Source organism: Pelodiscus sinensis, chromosome 5 (assembly GCF_052426305.1).
Source record: "Pelodiscus sinensis isolate ZL-2025 chromosome 5, ASM5242630v1, whole genome shotgun sequence".
Taxonomy (NCBI): domain Eukaryota; kingdom Metazoa; phylum Chordata; order Testudines; family Trionychidae; genus Pelodiscus; species Pelodiscus sinensis.
The window spans coordinates 107782082-107806447 of NC_143056.1; the positions used below are offsets into that span (position 1 = coordinate 107782082).

Below are 24366 nucleotides of genomic sequence, written 5' to 3' on the forward strand. Positions count from 1 at the left end.
CCCCAGCCCCTGCCAGCCCAAGCGGCACATGTTCCAGCAGACACCCGAGCCAAGAAAAACAGAAAATACTAGACATTTCAAATGGTATTTTCTGATTTTTTTTTACGGGATGGACCGGGCTCTTTCTTGGGGGGGAGGGAAGGAGGTGGGGAGAGGCTGGGTCACCTTGCGCCGCCTCCCCATGGAATTTCTTCACACACCCCCAGGGGGGCGTGCCCCCCAGTTTGGGAACCTATAGTTTATATCATCCCTGACAGGTATCTGTCTAACCTGCTCTTAAATATCTACAGTGATGGAGATTCCACAGCCTCCTTAGGCAATTTATTCCTGTGCTTAACCACCCTGACAGGCAGGAAGTTTTTCCTAATGTCCAACCTTAAACCTACCTTGCTGCAGTTTAAGCCCCTTGCTTCTTATCCTATCCTCAGAGGCCAAGGAGAACAATTTTCTCCCTTCTGCTTGTCACACCCTTTGAAAACCGCTATGTTAATTATGAGTCAGCAGTGTGATGCTGTTGCAAAGAAAGCAAACGTGATTCTGGGATGCATTAACAGGTGTGTTGTGAGCAAGACACAAGAAGTCATTCTTCTGCTCTGCTCTGCGCTGGTTAGGCCTCAGTTGGAGTATTGTGTTCAGTTCTGGGCACCGCATTTCAAGAAAGATGAAGAGAAATTGGAGAGGGTCAGAGAAGAGCAACGAGAATGATTAAAGGTCTAGAGAACATGACCTATGAGGGAAGACTGAAGGAATTGGGTTTGTTTAGTTTAGAAAAGAGAAGATTGAGGGGGGACAATGATAGCAGTTTTCAGATATCTAAAAGGGTGTCATAACGAGGAGGGAGAAAACTTGTTCATCTTGGCTTCTGGGGATAGAACAAAAAGCAATGGGCTTAAACTGCAGCAAGGGAGGATTAGGTTGGACATTAGGAAAAAGTTCCTAATTGTCAGGGTAGTCAAACACTGGAATAAATTGCCCAGGGAGGTGGTGGAATCTCCATCTGTGGAGATATTTAAGAGTAGGTTAGACAAATGTCTATCAGGGATGGTCTAGGCAGTATTTGGTCATGCCATGAAGGCAGGGGACTGGACCCAATGACCTCTCGAGGTCCCTTCCAGTCCTAGTATTCTATGATTCTATGTCCCCTCTCAGTCATCTCCTTTCCAAACTAAACAAGCCCAATTCTTTCAGTCTTCCTACATAGGTCATGTTCTCTAGACCTTTAATCATTCTTGTTGCTCTTCCCTGGAACTTCTCCAGTTTCTCCTCATCTTTCTTGATTGTGGTGCCCATAACTGGACACAATAACTCCAGTTGAGGCCTAATTAGCGTAGAGCGGAAGAATGACTTCTTGTGTCTTGCTCACAACACTCCTGTTAATGCATCCCAGAATCATGTTTGCTTTTTTTGCAACAGTGTCACACTGTTGACTCATATTTAGCTTGTGGTCTACTATGACCCCTAGAGCCCTTTCTGCCATACTCCTTCCTAAACAGTTGCTTCCTGTTTTATGTGTGTGAAACTGATTGTTCCTTCCCAAGTAGTGTACTTTGCATTTGTCCTTATTAAATTTAATCCTATTTGCCTCAATTTAATATCATTTGGTGACCCCATGAATACTCTATATTTGGAATCAAGGAATTGCCTGCAAAGACAGTAACACTCATTTGGCTGTATTGCACTAGTGTGCAGTATATAACTATTATATGAGAATAATGCCATGTTCACAGTGGGATGGATGAAACTAATGTGCAAAGCAAATACATTCAAAACCTTTTACTTCCCTTATAAGAGTAAATGAATGTCTACTTGAATTATAATGCAATAAGAGCTCTGTGCTGTAGTTCTGCAGCATACAAACTTCCACTGGTTTCTGTGCACAAAATACCTGTACTGCAGTGTTAGATTTCTATACTCCCCTTAGCTCAGATTCAAGACCATGCCCTTCCAAAGTGGCTTTTTTTCTGCCTTGGGAATATAAACACAATTCATACAACTTCTATTGACCTAAACAGCTGAAACAATTCATTGTTATTTCCCTGTTAGACATCAACCAAAATGATTGATTTAAAAGAGAGACGAAGAATAGAAAGTTCTGAAATGTGCATGTGTTGTGTTTGTATGTTGGTGAATTGGTGGGCCTATTCCAGTGTTGGGAGAATGGAAAAGTTCCCACTTTCTCTGTTCCCCCATTAAGCACTGCTTCTCATGATCTGTCTAAATTAATTTCCACTTGCATATTGTTTCCATATGGCAAATTTCTCTCCTGAAACCCACATTGTGGATATGAAGTCTGATATTCTATTCCCCTTGGTTGTATGGAGATTTCCATTGTTGTCAATGGATATCTCCAGTTTGTAGGGAAATAATAGTTTTAGAGGCAAGATCCATGTTGCTGAACTGAGTGGAGAATTCTGCCCTTTTTGAAGAAGAAAAAGAAAGTTTGTTCCATGGCAATTTTTGTTTTTACCTTTAGCATGACCTTTGTGCTAAACAGTATGAGCAGAATTCCTCTCTGTGATCTGTACCATCAATTTCACTGTTGTTTTGCAGTGTAAAATGGATAGAGAACTCTTACCCTTAGAAATCATTTTTGCCACTGCAATATAGAAAGCATTGATCACTTTATTAGAGTGAAATAGTGCTTGGAATTTTAACTCCATAGTGAGGCCAGTAGTTGTAGATATAGTGCTGTAGACATTTAATTTGAGTTTTACATTGTGTTTGTAAACTGTGACATTTTTCCAGCAAGAAAGAATTCTGAAAACGTGTAACCTTATAAAACAGGCTTTAACTTTAAAAAAAAATTAGCACTAACTGGATAACTTATCATTTCTTGTATGAAGTGGATTCATGAGGATTGTTCTTGTGACTGTACATTATGTAAAAAGTTCCACTCTCTGTGGTGGCCACGTTTGCCATGCTTTTGAGAGATGCTTTGCAGGTGATACTCTTAATAAAAGAAATAAATCAGTGACTTTTTAGTTCATGAGAAAAACACTGGATAATGTTTTCGGTTACCAAAACAGTATTTTTGCTCCAACTAAAGACTGTGTAGCAAGTTATCTCACAGGAGATGAACTTCATATCCTGGGAACATATGTTACCTTTTATAATATACTCTCTGTGATTTCATTTTTCCAGTAATACAAAACTGTATATATTTCTGAAGAACAGAACTGTTTTACGTTGGTATTAAGTATGATAATCCAATGAGTAAATTCAGAAGGGCTTATCTTGAAACAGACTAATATGTTCATGTAGAAAGGAATTGGGTAAACTAGTAACTGCATGTGTCAAAGAATGAACTATAGGTAACAGCTACAAAACATTTCGTTAGTTATTATATCTCTGGATAAACATTTTATTCATCTTAAAAATTCCAGTGACAATCATTACTATAATAAAAAACTAACCAGTTTGTATAATAGCAGCGAGGAGTCCTGTGGCACCTTATAGACTAACCGAAGTGCTGGAGCATAAGCTTTCGTGGGCAAAGACCCACTTCGTCAGATGCATCTGTCGAAGTGGGTCTTTGCCCATGAAAGCTAATGCTCCAACACTTCAGTTAGTCTATAACAGGGATGTCCAAACTTTTTTCAAAGAGGGCCAGATTTTATGAAGTGAACATGCGTGAGGGCCGACCATTTTGCCTGACATTCTTTGAACCATTAAAATTAAACACAAATTAACTATTTTATGCAAAGTTTATTGCAAACGGCATACTTTTCATTTCGTCACATGGATGACAAATCTAAACAGGTGTTAAATCACTCTGCCTTTCATATCTGAAGGCCAGATGAAAAAAAAAATCCAGGAAGCTGAAATATATGTCAGGAACATTGTAAAGTACATTACATATTATTGGTAATAAAGGTTGTCTGTCAACTTTTAAGTTCAAAAAATATGAACAGGAACATAACACCAAGTATACATGTTGTGTCCAAATATATTTATAACTGATTTAGACCAACTGACATTAACTGAGATTTTACAATGTATTCATCTCAATACATATGGATTCGTTGGGGGCCATAAAAGATAGATATTGCCAAATTACCTGTGGGGCCGTATTAAACCGGAACACAGGCCGCAATTGGCCCGCGGGCCGGACTTTGGACATGCCTGGTCTATAAGGTGCCACAGGACTCCTTGCTGCTTTTTCAGATTCAGACTAACACGGCTACCCCTCTGATACTTGACAGTTTGTATAATGAGTTTAAGGCTAACCCCTAATTTCTGTGAAGTGTGTGGTATTTTATCGGTAATTTCAATGGAGCCAAAGAATCATGCAGATTTTTAACAATATCCTAAACTGGGGTTAGGCCAGAAGAAATTATAAATAATCTCATTGTCTGTTACACAGTTTAAAACTACTGTTTCTCCCTATGGTTTCTGTGATGATGAACTATGAGTACCTTTCTTTATTTGATTTGTGAAATCCTCTTATAAAAATAATTCCTATTTAGTGCCTTCCATTTAAATCATCCACTGGTAAATTTGATCCTCAGTTTATTTTGATTACAATTTCAGAAAATGACTTATGTTAAAATGAGTATGGATATTTGGATTTTGTTAATTTTTGCTAGGGGTAACTGGCCATTTCAGTCACTGTCTATAAAAAGCATGCTCCTTGCCTCATTCTCCTGTGTTGCCTTGATATTAATGGTCTTTGCTGTTGTGATACTGACTGGGGGGAAGGGATGGAAAAGCAGGGCAGGGATGTTGCAAATGAAGCCAAACATCATGGCACGGAGGTGGTTGAGCAGCTTGCCTGGCTCGAGCAGCGTATGTATTACACTGTCACTCGCTTAGGTGCTAATTCTGTCAGCCAACTTGCAAAAATAAAGTTGTGAAAAGGCTTTTATCCACCCTGAGAACAGTGGTTTCATTCAGCTTAATAACCAGCCTGAATGCTAGTCACTGGACACGAAAGACTAGAGCCATTGCTAGTTCTGTGTAGTATGCAATGGAGATCGTGAGCTTGTGCATTAGGGTGACAGAAGGATGCTATGAATGGAAATGTGATCTGCGGGTACATGGCCTTCCTCTGCCCCTAGTGCATTACTATGTGCAATATGGTGAAGTACATTTGGTTTTAACAGCAGCATTAGTTAGGAATCATTATGGCCTGTGTTCAGTCATCTAAGCACCTTGGTGTAACAGCGTCAGGCCCCTATGCAGGAATTTCTGAGGGGGGGAAATGCTTTTGTGTAAATGTGGACCACAAGGGTGTGAATGCTCCCCCCTGTGACGCCCAAGTAAGTGGGGAAATCAGCCCCAGCCTTCCCCTGGTTGGTTAGAGCATGGGGGACGGAGGTGTGGGCAGCTGCTCCTGCCTTCTGCTGGCTGGCCGGAGCATGCTTACTTGGGTGCCATGGGGGCGAGGGGTGCCTTCAAATCCTTCGCACCCTCCGCTGCATACAGGCTTGAGCTTAGATCCTTGTGTGCAGTGTTAGGAGCTTATGGGACTGTTCCTCCCCAGTGAAATTGGGAGGGTGTGGATCTTTATAGACTCAGATACATGTGCTGTATGGATGTATGTACTGTCATTCCTCCCTCACAGCAAGCACAAGTAATGGTTCCCCCTCCTATGCAACTAACTACCTCTGCAGGATATTCACAGGATGTGACTCTCTGTGGTGGCCACGTTTGCCATGCTTTTGAGAGATGCTTTGCAGGTGGATCATGTGCTATCCCTAGGACGTGTCTACACAGGTGTGTGTAGCTCAAAATAAGCTATGCAATATGTGCTACACAAATTGTGTAACTTATTTCGAGAGAGACTATTTTAAAATTTGGTGCTGTCTACACAGTGGCAAATTTCAAAATAGAGCGCAATTCCGGTGTCTTTTGTATTCCTCGTGCAATGAGGTTTACAGGACGCCAGAATAAGCCACCTGTTATTTTGAAGTTATTTTGAAATAATGGGTGTGCTGTTAAGATGCGCACAACATTATTTTGGGATAACATACGTTATCCCTAAATAGTTCAACTGTGTAGACGTACCGCTACAGTGCTCATTATCACACTTCAGTTCCCTAGTTTTAGCATAAATGTAGCTCTTAACACATGATTTTTCCACAAGAGGGCAGCATATGGCCTCTAGAGAAACAGCTATTAAAACAACACCTCATGCCCAGCAACCAGAGGCTTTGTTCTATGTCCACTGTGGCAGTGGGCTTTAATCTAAAAGGGTACGTCTAGACTGCGAGGATCTATCGGAAAAAGATACGCAAAATGTACTCTGCATTTTGCTTATCTTTTTCGGATACTTTTGTCGGGAGAGGCATAAGGATCTTGTGCAAAAACTCCTTTTTGCACACAAAGGAAACCTCCACACTGCTTGTTTTTGCTCAAAACCCCCTTGCACAATAATAGCTCGAATAGGTTATGCAAATGAAGCATGACAAAATGCTACTCAGCATGTCATTTGCATATGCCGGTGTAGACAAAGCCCCAGAGCTCTACACCTCAGCCCCTCTTGCACCAGACTCCCTCCCAGAGCTAGCACCCACAGTGTGTGTGTGGGGGGGGGGGGGGGAGTTTGGGGAGAAAGGGTGCAGGTTCTGGGCACCACAAAAATTTCTACAAACCTGCCGCCGCTGCTCAAGATTCGCTAGACAGGAAGGTGAAGGTATTTTACTAAAACCACAATATGGCAAACATCACCACTCAGTAAAATTACCTTCCAGGACATTTGAGTACTTGGCACACTGTTGGCAAATGTGTGCATTGCAAATACTAGCACTGAATATGCACTCAGTCTTATTGGTTATGAGCTGTTACATTTTTTAATCCAGAGTGTGCGTGCGTGTGTGTGTGTGTGAGAGTGTGTGCGCTATAACTCACTAATACTGCACCATTTGGGAATTCTGGATGTCTGGCCTCATAAAGTAAACATCACAGTGCCATTTAGGTGAGAGATCCTGTGTTTGATTAATACTGTGATGTTTGCTTCTCTTCTATTGCTAGGCAAAGTATTTTTATCCTAAGTGGATACTGGCAAATAGCTCAAGCTCAAATTTTGATTTACTATGTCAGGGTAATTTCAGGATTCAAAACTTGGGATTGTTTTAGGGGTGGGGGGATTGACTGGGAAATTGACCCCCCTCCAAGTCTGTGAAGGACATATCAAAAATGATGATCCCTTTTCTGCTCTTTCTGAAGGAAGGATGGATGTTGCTGTAGTAGTGGAGTTATGAGAAGGAGAAAATACTTGCCAGATTAAATCTTCTCTGCCACTGGTTTTGGGAGGTGGAATATTTTCAAGTTTTGATTTTAAAAGATATATACAATAGTGCTATGGCTGGAGGACAAGCCACCATCAGTTTTTGGTGAGAAACATCTGGTTTCAGGGTTTTAGCAAAGCATCTGGGAAGTTCCTAGGTTCTAATCCAATGATGTAATCTCAGGTAACTGGACCAAATGCACAAAAATGATACACAAATCCACCCAGAAAATTGATTTTAACAAGCAGGGTCCCAGTAAAAATCGTGGGCTGTACCCTCACTATGCTTCAGAAACTGAATAGTTGTATTTTCATATTTTCTAACTTTGCCACAATGTTATAGAGGCTGTTAAAAATTCTAAATCAGGCTGGAAGAAACAGCCTGCTTGTTCCTATCACAAATCATCTAACTAACATCCAACAGCGTTTGGAAAACGAAAATAACCTTTGCAGCTGATTTATACTTGGCTAGAACATATTACAAATACAAGTTGGACTTCCCTAGTTCAGCACCCTCAAGACCTGAATGCGGGGATTTGCTGGATCAGGGGAGGTCCTTTCTCTCATGGTCTGGGCTGAAAGCTGCTCCAGGCCAGTCCCACTGCTGCCTGGCTGGCGCCAGCTCTCCAGGTTTGAGCTCTCTGGCCTCTGCCCAAGCTGAAGCTGCACAGCCAGGGCTGGAGGTCCATAGCTGCTTCTGGCACCCCATTACCGCCTAGCCACTAGAGCCAGAACTCCCCGCTGCACCATCTGCCTCCCCGCCACACTCTTGCTGAGTCACTGGCCCCTCCTGCCGCACTCATGCCCCATGGCCAGACCTCCCTGTACCTGAGCTTTGTGGTCCAGGAACATCTGGGGTCCTGCTAGACCATGGATATTGCCAGACGTCAGAGGTGCAACCTGTACCGTACCAACCCCATCCAAAAGGCAGCAAATGTTAAATGGAGTACACATTCATAGTGTTTGTAGCACTCCTTGAAGGGGGGCCTTTCATGTTGGACTCTGGAATTATAGCTGAGCAAATGATTTAGAGAGGGAGTTCTCCAGGTAGAGGAGAAGCAGATACAGGACTCTTGAGTGGAGTGTATGTTGTGTTTGGGGCTTTCTTGCTTTGTGCTGAGCTTGTGTTTGTGAGTGAGGGTTGGTATGTATTTTTTGTTTGTTTTTGTTTGTTTTTCCCCGTGTTTGAGAGTGAGGCTTTTTTTTCCACTTCCCCTTTGCCCTCCCCCTCCCCTACATGGACTGTGTGCTGTGATTGACAGGTGGAAACTGTTGGCTTCTAATTAAAGTTTGAATTCTAGAACCCTCTGCTGATTGGCTGAGCCTTGGTAGGGGGAGGAACTTTCAGGCACTCCAGGGCTTTATAAGGCAGTGGGCAAGCGACCAAGGAGCTTGCAAACAGGGAGTTTAGAGAGGGAATTTGGAACGGGAGAGGGAAGGGCGTGAAGTTCTCTTGCCTTTCTTTTTAAATCCCTTCTCCAGGACAGCAGTGATGGATGGTGATAGGTCTGTTGTTGTTACCTGCACAGCATGTGCCATGTTTGACTTTCTCCCTGAAGAAAGAATGGATTTCATCTGCACGAAGTGCAAGCTTGTCGCCATTTTGGAAGAGAAAAATAGAGGACTGGAGTCCCAAGTGTCGACCCTACGCTCGAGCAGAGAGGATGAAGACCTCCTCGATAGAAGGCAGCGTTTAATCCTTCAAACACAGCAGGCAGAGGAGCCAGAGAGGTCAGTATGAGACCAGGAAGAGAACTGGCAGCATGTAACTTCTAGAAGGGGGGAAAAGGCCAGCATGGGAATCGCCCAATGCTATAGAGGTAAGTAATTGCTTACAGGCTCTGCAGTGGTGAATGCCTTGGAAGGGACCTCAGAAGGAAGAAACCGGAAGGGAACACCATCTACTGGAAGGCATGGGATGCATAGTCCTAGGAATGGGGGTTCCACGGCCACCACCCCCAAAAGAAAACAACAGGTGGTGGTGGTCGGGGACTCCCTCCTAAGAGGGACTGAGCCATCCATGTGCCGTCCGGACCTGGAATCTTGAGAGGTGTGCTGCTTACCGGGAGCTCACATTCACGATGTGACTGAGAGGCTTAGCAAACTGATCAAACCTTCGGATCGCTACCCCTTCTTGCTTCTCCACGTGGAAACTAACGATACGGCCAAGAATGACCTTGAGCGGGTTACAGCGGATTATGTAGCACTGGGAAGAAGGATCCAAGAATTGGGAGCGCAAGTGGTGTTCTCGTCCATCCTCCCTGTTGAAGGGAAAGGACTGGATAGGGATCGTCAAATTGAGGAAGTCAATGCGTGGTTGCGCAGGTGGTGTCACAGAGAGGGCTTTGGTTTCTTTGACCATGGGACTCTGTTCTGGGCACAAGGATTGTTAGGAAGAGATGGGATCCACATAACGAAGAGAGGAAGGAGCATCTTCACGAGCAGGCTTGCAAACCTCGTGAGGAGGGTTTTAAATTAGGTTCGTCGGGGGACGGTGACCAAAACCCTGAGGGGAGTGGGAAAGTCGGATACCAGGAAGAAATGCAGAGAGGAACGAACAATAAAGGAGGACCCCTGATTCGAATGGAGAAGATAGGGTGATCAACTGGTTACCTGAGGTGTTTGTACACTAATGAGAGAAACAGGAAGAACTGGAGGCCCTGGCCTAGTCCAAGAAATTTGATTTAATTGGGATAACAGAGACTTGGTGGGATGACTTGCATGACTGGAGCGCTGTCATGGAAGGGTATAGACTGTTCAGGAAGAATAGGCAGGGGAGAAAAGGAGGGGGAGTTGCACTATATGTAAGAGAGCACTATGATTGCTCTGAAGTCCAGTATAAAGAGGGAGAAAAACCTATTGAGAGTCTATGGGTTAAGTTTAAAGGAGCAAACAACAGCAGTGATGTTGTGGTTGGTGTCTGTTACAGGCCACCGAATCAGGTGGATGAGGTAGATGAGGCTTTCTTCGGACAACTGAGAGAAGCTTCCAGATCGCAGGCCCTGGTTCTCATGGGGGACTTTAATCACCCTGACATCTGTTGGTAAACCAATACGGCAGTACACAGGGAATCTAGGAAGTTTTTTGGAGAATGTTGGGGATAACTTCTTGACACAAGTGCTGAAGGATCCGACTGGGGCTGTGCGCAGCTTGACCTTCTGCTCACAAACAGGGAGGAACTAATAGGGGAAGTGGAGGTGGGTGACACCCTGGGAAATGCTTCCAGTTCCACGCGCAGGGCCAGGTAGGCAGGTGGAGCTTCAGAGTCTCAATGCGTGGATGAGATGATGGTGTAGGAAAGAGGGGTTTAGATTTATTAGGAACTGGGGACACTTTTGGGAGGGGGGGAGCCTATACAGGAAGGATGGGCTCCACCTAAACCAGGGTGGAACCAGACTGCTGGCACTAAACATTAATAAGGCCGTAGAGCAGTTTTTAAACTAAGAGATGGGGGAAAGCCGATTGGTGCGGAGATGCACGTAAATCGGAGAGAGACTTCTCTTAGAGGAGAATCCGTTGATAGAGATTCTCTAAGCTGTAGTCGGAAAGAGAGGAGGGGAGAGGGCAAACCATGGGCCAGAGCTGACAAACAACCGCATACAAAGGAATCCAATGCATCAGGGAAGGGCAGACAAATAAGCAGTGGCAAATTTTTAAAGTGCTTGTACACAAATGCTAGGAGTCTGACTAATAAGATGGGTGAACTAGAGTACCTGGTATTAAATGAGGAGATTGACATAATAGGCATCACTGAAACCTGGTGGAATGAGGAAAATCTGTGGGACACAATCATAGCGGAATATAAAATATATCGAAAGGATAGAGCAGGCCGGGTGGGTGGCGGAGTGGCACTGTATGTGAAAGATAATGTAGAATCAAATGAAATAAAAATAGTAAGTGAATCAACATGTTCAGTAGAATTGCTATGGATAGTAATTCCATGCTCCAATAATAAGAAATTAGCAGTAGGAATATATTACCGTCCACCAACCAGGATAGCGATACTGACATTGAAATGCTGAAGGAGATTAGAGAGGCTACCAAAATAGAGAACTCTATAATAATGGGGGATTTTAATTACCCCCATATTGACTGGACACATGCCACCTCAGGAAGAGAAGCAGAGATAAAATTTCTCAATGGCTAAAATGACTGCTTCTTGGAGCAGCTGGTGCAGGAACCTACAAGGGGAGAGGCAATTCTCGATTTACAGGCAGTCCCCGAGTTACGCGGATCCGACTTATGTCGGATCCGCAGTTACGAACAGGGCCCTCCCTCTCCCTGGTCTCCAGCAGACCAGGGAGAGGAAGCAAAGCGGCGGAACACGCGGGCAGCGGACAGCCCAGATGTGTCTGAGCTGTCCGCTGCCTGCGTGCTCCGCGGCTTTGCTCTGCCACTTTGCTCCCCGTCCCCCTGGTATGCAGACCAGGGGGACGGGGAGCAAAGCAGAGCAAAGCCACGGTGCCCGAGGGCCCGAGGGCAGCAGGACAGCCACGGCGCATCTGGGCTGTCCCGCTGCCGCCGTGCTCCGCGGCTTTGCTCCGGACGCCTGTGGTACAGCAGCTGGGGCGCTGCCGGTTGGTCCCGTAGCGCCGCTCTGGGCGCTACTGGACCAACCCGGCAGCACCCCAGTTGCTCTGCCCCAGGAGTCCTGATTCGGCCACTGCTGGTCAGTTTCAGCAGCGGCTGAATCAGGACGCCTGGGGCAGAGCAGCTTGGGTGCTGCTGGGTTGGTCCAGTAGCGCCGAGGAGCGGCGGTGCTACTGGACCAACCCAGCAGCACCCCAGCTGCTCTGCCCCGGGCGTCCCCAAGTCAACCGCTGCTGAAACTGACCAGTGGCTGACTACAGGAAGCCCCTGCTCCGGGCTTCCTGGAATCAGCCGCTGATCAGTTTCAGCAGCAGCTGACTTGGGGATGCCTGGAGTTCTTAAGTTGAATCTGTATGTAAGTCAGAACTGGCATCCAGATTCAGCTGCTGTTGAAACTGATCAGTTTCAGTAGCGGCTGAATCTGGACGCCAGTTCCGACTTACATACAGATTCAACTTAAGAACAAACCTACAGTCCCTATCTTGTACGTAACCCGGGGAATGCCTGTAGTCCTGAGTAGAGCGCGGGATCAGGTCCAGGAAATAACCGTTACAGGACCACTTGGGAATAGTGACCGTAATATAATAACATTAAACATTCCTGTGGTGGGAAGAACACCTCAGCAGTCCAGCACCCTGGCATTTAATTTCAAAAAGGGGAATTACACAAAAATGGGGAGGTTAGTTAAACAGAAATTAAAAGGCACAGTGACTAGAGCCAAATCCCTGAAAGCTGCATGGAAACTTTTTAAAGACACCATAATAGAGGCCCAACTTAAATGTATACCCCAAATTAAAAAACATAGCAAGAGACCTAAAAACGAGTCACCGTGGCTTAACCACCATGTTAAAGAAATAGTGAGGGGCAAAAAGGTATCCTTTAAGAAGTGGAAGTCCAATCCTAGTGAGATAAATAGAAAGGAACATAAACACTGTCAAATCAAGTGTAAACATGTAATAAGAAAAGCAAAAAAATATTTTGAGGAATAGCTAGCTAAAAACTCACAAAGAAATAACAAAATGTTTTTTAAGTACATTAGAAGCAGGAAGCCTGCTAAAAAACCTGTGGGTCCTCTAGATGATCGAACTATTAAAGGAGCAATCAAGGATGATAAAACCATTGCGGAGAAACTAAGTGATTTCTTTGCTTCAGTCTTCACGGCTGAGGACGTTGGGGAGATTCGCAAATCTGCATCGTCCTTTCTGGGTGATGGATGTGAGGAACTTTCCCGGATTGAAGTGTCATTAGAGGAGGTTTTGGAACAACTAGAAAAACTTAATGTTAACAAATCTCCGGGACCGGATGGCATTCATTCAAGGGTTCTAAAAGAACTCAAATGGGAAATTGCTCAACTATTACGTGTGGTTTGTAACCTACCCCTTAAATCAGCTTCCGTACCTAATGACTGGAAGATAGCCAACGTTATACCAATATTTAAAAAGGGCTCTAGAGGCGATCCGGGCAGTTATAGACCAGTAAGTCTAACTTCAGTACCGGGAAAATTAGTCGAAACAATAGTAAAGAATCAAATTGTAAAGCATGTAGAAGAACATAATTTGTTGGACAAAAGTCAACATGATTTCTGTAAAGGGAAATCCTGTCTTACTAATCTTATTAGGGTACGTCTACACTACAACGTTAATTCGAACTAACTTAGTTGGAATTAGTTAATTCGAACTAAGCTAATTCGAACTAACGGATCTAGACTAAAAAATTAGTTCGAATTAGCGTTTTGCTAATTTGAACTAGCATGTCCACATTAAGTAAACCCTGAACCAGGCTTAAGGATGGCCAGAAGCAGTGCTGGCAGGGCATCAGAGGAGGACTTACAGCATGGAGATGCTGTCTCAGGCTAGCCGAGGGCTGCGCTTAAAGGGTCCCGATCCCCACCCCAGACAGACAGTTCTCAGGGGTGCCCCGCTTGCAAAGCAGTCCTGCCTTGGAGTGCCCGGAGTACCCACACTGGGCACATCACACCACTCAGCTATCAGACTGGCTGCACTTGCCGCAGGCTGCCATCTGGGGAGAGGGGGCAATCGGGGGGCTGCAGGAGAGGTTCCACCCCAAAAGCCCGCAGAGCCAGCCCAGTCCTCCACATCTGGGGCTCATGCCCCATTCCTCCCTCACCTCCTTCCACTTACCCTTCCTTAGCCCCTTTTCTTGATGTACAAAATAAAGGACAATTGTGTTCAAAAATGGAATCCGTCTTTATTGAACTGGGGGAGACTGGGAAAAGGAGGTGGGAGAGAGGAAGAGAGAGGCTGGGAGAGGGGAGGGCAAATACAATGATCAGGGGTTGGGAACAGGTCACATATGATGAGAGGCTAAAGAGACTGGGACTTTTCAGCTTAGAAAAGAGGAGACGGAGGGGGGACAGGATAAAGGTCTCTAAAAGCAGGAGTTGGGTGGAGAGGGTACATACAGAAAAGTTCTTCATTAGTTCCCATAAAGAAGGACTAGAGAACACCAAAGGAAAGGAATGGGTAGCAGGCTTCAAACTAGTAACAGAAAATTGTTCTTTACAAAGCAAAGAGTCAACCTGTGGAACTCCTTGCTGCAGGAGGCTGTGAAGGCTAGAACTAGAGAGGGATGGCACGAGACAAATGGCTTGGTCACTGTCTTCCGTCCATCCCCTCCAGGGTCCCCAGGGTTGGCCGCTGTCGGTAGACAGGCTACTGGGCTAGATGGACCTTTGGTCTGACCCAGGACGGCCATTGTAAGCTCAGGGCTCAGGGTCGGGGGTCTCAGTGGACCCCCTTGATTTTCAAGCACACCTGCTCTTGGGTGACCAGGCTGGCAGCTCTCCTGCCCAAGCCAGCCACTTTCCTGTGCCTAGTTAGGAGATCGTGGACGAGGTCCACGATGTCCGCACTAGCCCAGGCGGGTGCCCGCCTCTTGCGGTCCCGGGCAAGCTCCCGGGAGCCGCCAGCCTGGTCCCGGAAAGAGGGGGAGGGCTGGGGGGCATCGGGTGGTTGGCTCGATCCGTGCCAGGTGCAGGGTCTGCTGGCTGGGTGCTGGCAGGCTTGCACCTGGCACGGGCACCATAGCCAGCCCGTGCCCCTTTAAGAGGTCCGGGGCCAGGAGGGGGGCAGACGAGTTTCCCTGGTGTTGGCCAGAGTGGCCACCAGGGAAAGCTGGGGAGAGCTAGCCTCCCACTAGTTCGAATTAAGGGTCTACACAGCCCTTAATTCGAACTAGTAAATTCGAACTAAGCTTAATCCTAGTGGAATGAGGATTACCTAGTTCGAACTAAGCGCTCCGTTAGTTTGAATTAAACTAACTTTGTAGTGTAGACATACCCTTAGAGTACTTTGAAGGGGTTAACAAACATGCGGACAAGGGGGATCCAGTAGATATAGTATACTTGATTTTTCAGAAAGCCTTTGACAAGGTCCCTCACCAAAGGCTCTTGTGTAAATTACATGGCCATGGGATAAGAGGGAAGGTCCTTTCTTGGATTGAGAACTGGTTAAAAGACAGGAAACAAAGGGTAGGAATAAATGGTAAATTTTCAGATTGGAGAGGGGTAACTAGTGGTGTACCCCAAGGGTCAGTCTTGGGACCAATCCTTTTCAACTTATTCATAAATGATCTGGAGAAAGGGGTAAGCAGTGAGGTAGTAAAGTTTGCAGATGATACCAAACTGTTTAGGATAGTCAAGACAGAAGCAGACTGTGAGGGACTCCAAGAAGATCTCACCAAACTGAGTGATTGGGCAACAAAATGGCAAATGAAATTTCATGTGGATAAGTGTAAAGTAATGCACGTCGGGAAAAATAACCCCAACTATACGTACAGTATGATGGGGGCTAATTTGCCTACGACAAATCAGGAAAGAGATCTTGGAGTTATCGTGGACAGTTCTCTGAAAACTTCTACACAGTGTGCAGTGGCGGTCAAAAAGGCTAATAGGATGCTAGGAATTATTAGGAAAGGGATAGAAAATAAGACCCAGAATATCTTACTGCCCCTGTATAAAACTATGGTACACCCACATCTTGAATACTGTGTACAGATGTGGTCTCCTCACCTCAAAATAGATATTTTGGCCTTGGAAAGGGTTCAGAAAAGGGCAACTAAAATGATTAGGGATTTGGAACAGGTCCCATATGAGGAGAGGTTAAAGTGACTGGGACTTTTCAGTTTAGAAAAGAGGAGACTGAGGGGAATATGATAGAGGTCTATAAAATCATGAGTGGTGTGGAGAGGGCTGATAAAGAAAAGTTATTTATTAGTTCCCATAATAGAAGAACTAGAGGACACCAAATGAAATTAATGGGTAGCAGGTTTAAAACTAATAAAAGAAAGCTCTTCTTCACACAGCGTGTAGTCAACCTGTGGAACTCCTTGCCAGAGGAGGCTGCGAAGGCTAGGACTATAATAGAGTTTAAAGAGAAGCTAGATAATTTCATGGAGGTTAGGTCAATAAAAGGCTATTAGCCAGGGGATAAAATGGTGTCCTTGGCCTCTGTTTGTCAGAGGCTGGAGAGGGATGGCAGGAGACAAATCGCTTGATCATTGTCTTCGGTCCACCCTCTTTGGGGCGCTTGGTGCTGGCCGCTGTCGGCAGACAGGATACTGGGCTAGATGGACCTTTGGTCTGACCCAGTACGGCCGTTCTTATGTTCTTATGGGAAGCAGTGATAATGAAATGGTAGATTTCAGGATCCTGACCAAAGGAAGAAAAGAGAGTAGTAAAATACAAACCTTGGACTTCAAAAAAGCAGATTTTGACTCCCTCAGAGACCTGATGGGCAGAATCCCCTGGGATGCTAAAATGAAGGAGAAAGGAGTCCAGGACAGCTGGCAGTATTTTAAAGAAGCCTTATTGAAGGCACAGAAAGAAACCATCCCGACGCGTAGCAAGAGAGGCAAACATGGTAGGAGACCAGACTGGCTTACGGGAAATCCTTGGTGAACTTAAGCACAAAAAGGAAGCTTACAAAAAGTGGAAACTTGGACAAATGTCCAGGGAGGGGTTTAAATGTATAGCTTGAGAATGCCGGGGGGTTATCAGGAAGGCGAAAGCACAAATGGAATTGTGACTGGCTAAGGATATGAAGGATAACAAGAAAGGTTTCTACAGGCATGTTAACAAGAAGGTGATCAGAGCAGGTGTGTGGCCCCTACTGGATGAAGGAGGTAACCTTGGCTATGTCTAGACTGCAAGCCTCTTTCGAAAGAGAGCGTCTAGACTGCACGCGGAACTTTCGAAAAAGCGGCTTGCTTTTTCGAAAGAAAGCACCCAGTGAAGCCCTATTTACATTCAAGAACGCCTTCTTTCGAAAGAGGAACTTTCGAAAGAAGGCGTTCTTCCTCTTGCAATGAGGTTTACCACCGTCGAAAGAAAAGCCGCGTTCTTTCGATTTAATTTCGAAAGAACGCGGCTGCAGTCTAGACGCAGGTGAAGTTTTTTCGAAAAAAGGCTACTTTTTTCAAAAAAACCCCTGAGTCTGGACACAGCCCTAGTGACAGATGATGTGGGGAAAGTACTCAATATTTTGCCTCTGTCTTCACGGACTAATGCGCTAAGTGATGCAAGATGGAATGAAGATGGACAGCCCTTGGTGGGTAAAGAACAGGTTAGGAACTATTTAGAAAAGCTAAATGTTCACAAATCCATGGGTCCGGACTTAGTGCATCCGAGGGTACTGAGGGAGTTGGCAAATGTCATTGAGGAGCCTTTGGCCATTATCTTTGAAAACTCGTGGAGATCAGGAGGAATCCCGGATGACTGGAAAAAGGCAAATGTAGTGCCCATCTTCAAAAAAGGGAAGAAGGACGATTCAGGGATCTATAGGCCGATCAGTCTTACCTCGGTTCCTGGCAAAATGATGGAAGGGATCCTTAAGGAATCCATATTGAGGCACTTGGTAGAGAGGAAAGTGGTTAGGAATAGTCAGCATGGATTCACAAAGGGAAAGTTGTGCCTGACCAATCTGATTAGCTTCTATGATGAAGTAACTGGCTCTGTGGACATGGGAAAGTCAGTGGATGTGATATACCTTGACTTTAGCAAGGCTTTTGATACGGTCTCCTACAATATTCTTGCCAGCAAGTTAAGGGATTGTGGATTGGATAAATGGACGGTAAGATGGATAGAAAGATGGCTAGAAGGCCGGGCCCAACACATAGTGATCAACGGCTTGGTGTCAGGATGGCGGTCGGTTTCTAGCGGAGTGCCCCATGGTTCGGTTCTAGGACCAGTTTTGTTCAATATCTTTATTAATGACCTGGATGAGGGGATGGATTACACCTTCAGCAAGTTTGCGTATGACACTAAGCTAGGGGGAGAAGTAGATACGCTTGAAGGCAGAGATAGGGTCCAGAGTGACCTAGACAGATTGGAGGATTGGGCCAAAAGAAATCTGATGAGGTTCAACAAGGACAAGTGCAGAGTCTTTGGAAGAATCCTTGGAAGAATCCCAAGCATAGTTACAAGCTGGGGACCAACCAGTTAAGTAGTAGTTCTGCAGAAAAGGACCTGGGAGTTACAGTAGATGAGAAGCTGGATATGAGTCAACAGTTTGCCCTTGTAGCCAAGAAGGCTAATGGCATACTAGGTTGCATTAAGAGGAGTAGTGCCAGTAGATCCAGAGATGTCATTATTCCCCTTTATTCAGCTCTGTTGAGGCCACATCTGGAGTATTGTGTCCAGTTCTGGGCCCCCCACTACAAAAAGGATGTGGACACATTGGAGAGGATCCAGCGGAGGGCAACCAAAATGATTAGAGGGCTGGAGCATATGACTTATGAGGAGAGGCTGAGGGAGTTGGGTCTGTTTAGTCTGCAGAAGCAAAGAGTGTGTGTGTGGGGGGGGGGGGGGGGCGGGTTGATAGCAGCCGTCAACTTCCTGAAGGGAGGTTCCAAAGAGGATGGAGAGAGGCTGTTCTCAGTAGTGACAGATGGCAGAACAAGGAGCAATGGTCTCAAGTTGTGGTGGGAGAGGTCCAGGTTGGATATTAGGAAAAACTGTTTCACTGGGAGGGTGGTGAAGCACTGGAATGGGTTACCTAGGGAAGTAGTGGAGTCTCCATCCCTAGAGGTGTTTAAGTCTCGGCTTGACAAAGCCCTGGCTGGGTTGATTTAGTTGGGATTGGTCCTGCCTAGATCAGGGGGCTGGACTTGATGACCTTTTGAGGTCTCTTCCAGCTCTATGATTCTATGATTTGGGTGGGGAGTTGTTAGGCAATCTGAAAAATGTGGAACTTTTTATTTGAAAAATCCGAAAGCTTTGTGTAGAACTACAGGCAGTCCCCAGGTTACGTACAAGATAGGGACTGTAGGTTTGTTCTTAAGTTGAATTTGTATGTGAGTCGGAACTGGCGTCCAGATTCAGCTGCTGTTGAAACTGACCAGCGGCTGACTGCAGGAAGCCCGAGGCAAAGCTGCTTTTCTCACCGCTGATTTGCTCCGCATCTCCCTGGTCTTCTGGGGGAGAGTGGGGCCCCCAGCAGACCAGGCAGATGCGGAGCGGCACTAGCTGCGCCATCCCTCCCCCAGCAGACCAGGGAGGATGTGGGCGGCGGAACCGCGGCACGTCTGGGTGGTCCTGCCGCCTGCGTCCTCTGTGGCGAGAAAAGTCCCGTTTGTATGTAGGGATCCGACATAAGTCGGATCCACGTAAGTCGGGGACTGCCTGTATATGTTCAGTTGGAACTGAAACTGTTTTTCATCTGTTTTGTTTTGGTTTGTGTGGGTGTTTGGGTATATTTTATTTTTTTATGTTTTTAAATAAATCAAATGTTTCATTTGGAAATTTAACTATTTAGGAATGAAAAGCCAAAGCATTTCACCTTCTTAAAATGAGTATTCATTATTCTTTTTTGACCAAAACTCTTTGCTGATTTGGACCCAAATTCTTGAATCATTTCAGTGGTGGAGCCGAAAGTACAATTTCAGTGAATAATCTACGTGTTTGAACAATTTTCCCCAGCTCTGTTTGAAGTTCTAGGCCAAATTGAGGCTTGCTGTAAGCTGATACAATGGAGTTACAACTACTTATACAGCTGGCCTCAATTTGGCCACCTTAACTCCACTCTGTTTTCATATGTATTTTCTTATAAATCTTCTGTGTGTTCTTCTTTGCTAATGATCAGTTAATGTTAATGCTAATGATCAGTATATGATTAGTTCATGCTAATAATCAGTTCATGTTAAATGGGTTTTCCTCATCGCAGCTCACATGATTCTGAAGTGAAGTCATTGTGCTGCAATTGTGATATCAGCCATTACCATTCTTAAGTCATAGGCACAGAATTGACTTCACCTCTGAGTCAAGCCAATAAAGGAAGGCTGTGAGGAACTTGCCTCTGCTGCAAGACAAATATCTGTAGTAATGGAGAGAGAAAATAGAGCACCCTTTGAGTGACAAGGGGAAAAGAGTTTGCTCATCATATCCTGGTCATCTGCCAAGCAGCAAAACTGTTCTGACTGGCAGTTTCTGTGGGCCTGTTACCCATAGACGTAATAACAGTTGTTCATTGGGAAAGATGTAGCCTAAGACCCTTTCCTAGCCCTGCTACAAACACCCCAAATCAACACCGGGGGCTTGTCATTCATTCTCCACACTATACAGAGGCACACATTGTTTTGACCAGACCCCTGTTAGCTTCATGGAAGCTGGGCTGAACTGTTCCCAAATTAGAAGAGAACGTGTCCAATAGCAGCATGGTTCAAGTCTCCTGGTGATGGCATCTTTGGTTTTCGTGACACTTCGGAATCACAAAACAGGAAGAAAGATCTGAGTGACCTTTGAGGCCTTACTCCCATAAAGGCTAGGTCTTCCATGGAAACACCTCTGTCCAGTAGAAAGAGACCTTTGCTAAAGCCTTTTTCTGATTTAAACATCCCAAACTTGGAGGAAGGAATACCTTTGGCTAGTCTGAGTTGACTGTTTATTTATAACAAAAGCTAACCAGTGTGTTAAAAACACAGAGAAAAATGGATGTGCTGCTGTGGATACAGGATATTTTGATTGCAGAGATGATGTTAGGAAAGGGGGTCAATCCAAAGACCATTTTTATTTTGTAAATTGCCCTAACACACAAATATTTAATCATATTGGGCACATTTCCAGCTCTTCTATTGGTGGAAGGTGGGCAGAGGGCAACCAAAATGATTAGGGGGCTACAGTCCATGACCTGTTAGGAAAGACTGAGGGATCTGGGTTTGTTTAGTCTGCAGAAGAGAAGAGTGAGGGGAGATTTGATTGCAGCCTTCAACTTCCTGAAGGGAGGTTCCAAAGAAGCTTGAGAGAGGCTGTTCAGTAGTGACGGATGGCAAAACAAGGAGCAATGGTCTCAACTTACAGTGGGAGAGGTCTAGGTTAGATATTCGGAAAAACTATTTCACAAGGAGGGTGGTGAGGCACTGGAATGGGTTACCTAGGGAAGTGGTGGAATCTCCATCCCTAGAGATTTTTTAAGTCTCGGCTTCACAAAGCCCTGGCTGGGTTGATTTAGTTGGGGTTGGTCCTGCCTTGGGCAGGGGGCTGGACTTGATGATCCCTGAGGTCTCTTCCAGCCCTAGGATTCCACGATTCTAAGGTGTATATTTATAACACGTAGATGGTGTAAGTGAATTTGTGAGACTTATTTGTTTGCCAGATTGATATGTAAACTAGGAGCTATGGCATTCAGTTTTATTGTAGTACTCCACCTGGTATCTCAGCTTTGATGCAGATGCTTTTTTTGCCATGAGTGAGAGCTAACTGGGCATTGGGCAATACAGATAGACACAGAATGGCTCTGTGTAGCTCCTTTTATATAGCATTCATACACTGCCTTTAGTATGAGCCTTTCTTTTACTGTGCCCTCTCTTGCTTTAAGGATGGCATCGAGATCATTAAACATCTTTAACATCTTTATTTAATCAATTGGCTTTGTGCCAAATGGGTTTTGAGGTGAAAAATCTATTTGATTGTGTAATAGGCCACAAACAAAACCACATCCATGTTCAAACTGTTTTGCCCTTTGTGGGTATTATGGTTGTTCTCCTTCAGCATAGACCCAGAATTGCTGAACACTCAGGTCATGTCCCACTTTAATGCCCTTTTAGGCAAGAATAGGAAAAAAAAAGTCTTGCATGTCTTTGCCTCTGCTTTTTATTCCCCCTCCTTTAAGAGCATGTGGCCGTGTTATCAACTGGCTGAGGGAGTTGCCTGTACAGTCATACACGGTGCTAAATTGGTTACAGAGCTCAGAGGCACGACCTTATCCAAGGGGCTACTCCTGCCGAGCCTCAGCACAGAGCAGTGGTGCATGCTGATGTCAGCAGCATGCCTCCAGGAGGCTCTCGACATCAGCGTCACTGTCTTGTTTGAGAGACGATGTCCTTGGAAGCAGCATCTGTGTCCTGTTGGGATCACATGACTTACGGAATGTCACTGGGCCGGGGGTGCTGATGTAAATGTGGAGACAGTTGTTCTTCCCATCCTCATCGGCGAGGAGCTATCCTGAAAGAGCTGTCTGCTGCTCTGTGCCCGCTCAGCAACGTCCTGGCAGTGAAACTGCATTGAGATTTAAATGTGCTACTATAAATCAATATGAGGAGGGCTGGGGGGGGCTGCTGCTCCCACGTTCAGATTCCCTCCCGCTTGTTACATGGCACCCACTGCGTTTGCTGTAATGAGTCTATGGGGGAGTGAGGCACTATTCAGTGGCAACACTGGAACGAGAATCTGCCCCTCTGATATAGAGCCCGTTTGCCTACCTGCCTGTGTTTTCTTCTTTTAAAAAATTAGCTCAGTTTCTTCAAGAGGCGATAACTTGCCTTTCCCTTCTTAATCACTTTTTACTTCTTATTACTTCTCTGCTTATTTTGGTCACTTTTGGGTTTATCTCTCTCTGCTTCCCCTATTCCTCTTCATTGCTAAACTGTGGCAGAATTATTTTTATGAAAATTGTAACATCCCTATGAGGTCTGCCTAAATTGTGTAGATTGCATAAAAATTTATTCCACACACGGATGGGAAAGATTAGAGGGAACATTGCTCATAACTCAGCTTTTTATTTGCACTGAGGCATGTGCCAATCTACACCACCAGTGAAAACAAAAAACCTGGCTGTGGGCGCTCTGCTAATCAGCTGGGCAGTGATTAGGAAGCCTAATCCGAACTAGCTAATCCGTGCCGCGTGTAGCCGCACGGCACGGGGTCCGAACTAGCCGGCATTTAAAAATGGCGCCAGCCAGCTTTATGCAAATGAAGCCCAGGAAATTCAAATCCCGGGCTTCATTTGCAACTCCGTATGACTACATTACCCCCCCTAGTTCGAACTAGGGGGGTAGTGTAGACATACCCTGAATAACTAAGATGGCAGCACAGGATTAAAGCTGGGCCCCGCACCCCAGCATGACCTCATGAGACCCACCCAGATAACAACTTCAGGCACAGAGAGCTGTGTGCCTCCACTCCTTTCCAGCCCTCCCTTCACCTGGGCAGGGGAAGGCTCTGCCCACATGGTGCCAACCAGCAGTCACTTGTAAAGGGCTGTCTCAGATGCTGCCTGCAGCATGGGAAGGGAGGGGCTGAGCCTCACAGGGTGTCCTTGTCTGAATGTCTCCTAAAGCAACATCTGGGGTTGTGCTGTTTGCGCCATGGGCAGTGGGAGTAAGAGGCAGGGGAAGGCAATGTCTTCCCAAACTGCCTGGCTGACCCCACCCACACTCTGCCCTCAGGCTTCCTGAGCCCTGGTTCAGCACAGCTTCCCAGTCTCCTGGATAGGGTTGCCAGATGGTTTAACTAAAAATACCGAACATAGCTCCCCCCCCCCAAAAATACCACCAGGGAAAAAGTTCTATTGAGGGAAAAAAAGGGGGAGACTAAAGTTGTTGAGAAAAAAAAAAGGACCCCGAGAGTTATTAAGCAAATAATAATAATAATAATAATAATAATAAAACCAGCATGGTCCCTTTAAGAAATGCGTTTGAGGCTTTTTGGGCCTAACAGGCTGCTGGTGGCCATCCGCTCTCTTGTCTGCCTGCTCTGGGCCAGACAGCTCCCCTGCGGAATCCGGTAAGCACCTGGGATTTTCGCCTCCTGGCCAGGAAAAAAATGAGAACATACCAGACGTTTTAGGTGTCTGATATTTTCTGAATTTTTTTATCGGACAGGAGGTGAAAATACGAGGCTGTTTGGGTCAATACCAGACACCTGGCAACCCTACTCTTGGAGGTGCCAGAGCTTCAGTCCTATGCTGCCAGTCCGCGCCATGCTCCAGAGGGGCCGGGCCACGCGCTGCCTGTGCCATGGCTCCCACAAGGGACATAGGTGGCAAGGGCAGGGTATCATATGGCAAGGGCAAGGCCGGGAGCTGGCCTCCACCATCCCTAGCTTCCCTCACTGCCCATGGTTTGCCCCTCACCTCTTGCCCAGGGCAGAGCATATAGGTATAATGTGGCCTCTAGTTAGCAAAGACTCCTGGCAAGCTGTAAAGAGCTTGCATGATATTGGTTTCTTTTGTTTAAAGACCCACCTCTGTTTTTCTAGGAAAAAAGTGGTTCCACTGGCAAACTCTCCTTTTGTGCAATGTTTCTTTTCTTTGCCA

At 45.6% G+C, this 24366-nt stretch overlaps 1 protein-coding gene across 7 annotated transcripts in view; it reads left to right on the forward strand.

The window, feature by feature from the left end:
• Positions 1-24366, forward strand: part of NRIP3 (nuclear receptor interacting protein 3) — a 105642-nt gene that overhangs the window by 35915 nt on the left and 45361 nt on the right. The gene's annotated exons all lie outside the window — the stretch shown is intronic.